Raw genomic sequence first — 2,534 nt, 5'->3', positions numbered from 1 at the left:
AGGAAGCAAAGAGAAAAACAGTTTTCTGAGTACTTTCCTTTTTAGGCAGAAAAAAAAAATTAACTCTTAAATCCACGCAGCTGGTCAAAAGCTCATGCATCGGGGGTTCTCCGTCGGATTTTATGATGAGATTCAGCACATTCCGGAATGAGCTGTTCGTTTTAGGCACCTGCCAGCTTTACAAGGTTGCTAACAGTCAAGCGGAAGTCTGCCTCGCCTGACCTCATTTGAGAGCTGAAAAGCACATTCTTTTAGAGTTTGAAACCCTGAGTATTCAGGCTTTAATCTTTCAAACTCCCACCTTCCCAAGACTCCCTCAGCTTTCATCAGCGCTTCTCTCACAGTCATGCTTCTTATAGTTTTATAATATCTTTAAAAGGTAATACCAGAAGAGTTTAAGGCATCAGTATCCATTTTTCCATTAAATAAAGTGTCAAAACTCCTGATTCTGTACAGCAGAATTACCCTCGTGCCAACAGTTTTAATTTTAAGTCCATTTCCCCCATTCTGATGATATTAGAACTTCACCCATGGCACTACGACCTTATAACTTTCATTTTTAATTAAAGAAGTTAAATTGGCAACAGAAAACACTTTGCTTTTACATTAGCTTTGTTAATAAAAAGAGAAAGTTAAATGCAGTAAACCTGTGGATAAAATCGTGCCAGACCCCAGTTTTACCTTTATCTCAGGAAGGCACTAAACTAAAAATCTGCACATCTGACAGTCTTAAAATAATATTTTTAAACCCACTATATTTGCTAATTGCTAGTCTAACTTGGACTAGATATTTTTATTCTGCAAAAAAATTTTGTAACTCTAAAAATATTTTACAAAATAATGCTAGTACTGAGGGCCAACAAAAAGTCCAGAGAAAGGAAGATAGGAATAATTCTTCTTAAGGGCCAGCCAAATAGCTCAGCAGATTAAAGCACCTGCTTAAGCAGACACAGGGGCTGAGAGTTTGATCCCCTGGCCTGCCCTGCCAGCCCCTCCCCCAGGGCGACCTGAGATGGCAATTGAGACAGAGTGTGGTAGCGCCTGTAATCCCAGCACTTGGGAGGCTATAAACAGGCAGATCACTAGGAGTCCCATCTATGCAGTGAGATCCTGTACACTCTGTACACCTTGTCCTAAATACAAAAGGAAAGAAAAAGAAATAATTATTCTCAAAAAGAAGCATGGAAGCTGATGCCTAAGAGGAAATCCTACAATTATTACATCTAACTTAAAAATTAGGGGCCGGGGAGATGGCTCAGTGGAATAAGCGCCTCCCTGGCAAGTGCAAGGGCCTGAGTTCAATCCCTGGTTCTGCCAAAAAAAACCAACCAAACTAATATTGAGGCATTAAAGCTGTATACAGATACAAAGTGTTTTTATCATACTGGTACAAACCAATTAAAATATTTTTGATCTGGTTAATGTAAAGAGAGGGAGGAATTTGGGCATCTTTTTTTTTCTTTTTTTTTTTCTTTTTTTTTAGTAATTCTGTGTATCTTCTGAAATTGGACAAATGCTTTATTTCAAGCCAATGAGCTAGAAAAAAGTCCTTCAGATTTCCAGTCATTTTCCAACCATTCCTTCTCAAATTTTCGTAGACATTTATTTTCAAAAGCAAAAACCCTAAGAGCTTAAAATAAAATACTAACAAAGAAAAGCAAGAAAAAAACAGTCAAAAGCTTTTATGAAACATAATTTTATTATATTTGTAAAAAGATTGAAGAATTTACCAGGTGGCCATGTTCTGTCTTAAGACCATCTCAAAATTGTAAGGAACTATAAACAAACATGTAAGTTCATGTAGTTAAAAAAAAAACAGAAAATAAGTAAGTATAAAGATTGAATCATGAAGAGATATACCATCTGTCTGATGTATCTGGAGACAAGAACAACAACAGAAATACCTGTAGATGGTTATGTCAGATTCCAACCAATACTAGAAAGAAGAAGGCATAAGATGTGCCATAAGATGGAACAAGAATACTCCATCACCTCTCTCAAAGAACACAGCATGTCAGTTGTATGAATAGATAAGCATTTTGAGGACTCTGAAAAGAAAATGATAAGTAGAACTGTACATGGTGATACATGCTTGTAATCCAATGATCTAGGAGGATTGCATGTTCAAACTCGCTCTAGTTAATTTAGTAACCAAGCAATACCCTTTCTCAAAATAAATAGAAAAAACCTTGAAATGCTGGGAATGTAGCTCAGTGCAAAGGCCCTGAATTCAATCCCCAGTAGGAAGGGAGGGAAGGAAAGAAGAAAGAAAGAAAGAAAGAAAGAAAGAAAGAAAGAAAGAAAGAAAGAAAGAAAGAAAGAAAGAAGTGAGAAGGGGAGGTGCACAAAGGGAAGAGGAGGGGAGATTTTCCACTGTGACTCCCCCAAGAACCCAAGCTGAGAAAACCATTTTCTTTAATGAATCTTCTTCTGTAACTATAAAAACATATGTTGAGAGTTTTTACAGTGAAAAGTGTTTCTAGATCATTCCCTCTGCCACTCAAGAGTTCTAGCCCTGTAAGATTTCCAGTTTA

The 2,534-nt window shown here is 36.9% G+C and overlaps 1 non-coding gene across 1 annotated transcript; it reads left to right on the top strand.

Moving 5' to 3' along the window:
• The first annotated feature begins 1,830 nt into the window (after positions 1 to 1,830).
• Positions 1,831 to 1,878, top strand: LOC111818231. The gene has a single exon (XR_002822264.1). It is a non-coding gene; the product is annotated as a small nucleolar RNA SNORD77 (small nucleolar RNA).
• The last annotated feature ends 656 nt before the right edge of the window (positions 1,879 to 2,534 follow it).

The sequence above is a fragment of the Octodon degus genome, unplaced genomic scaffold (genome assembly GCF_000260255.1).
Source record: "Octodon degus isolate 3935 unplaced genomic scaffold, OctDeg1.0 scaffold00083, whole genome shotgun sequence".
Taxonomy (NCBI): domain Eukaryota; kingdom Metazoa; phylum Chordata; class Mammalia; order Rodentia; family Octodontidae; genus Octodon; species Octodon degus.
Note: the sequence above shows the minus strand (reverse complement) of the source record. Positions and strands in the feature narration are given on the sequence as shown.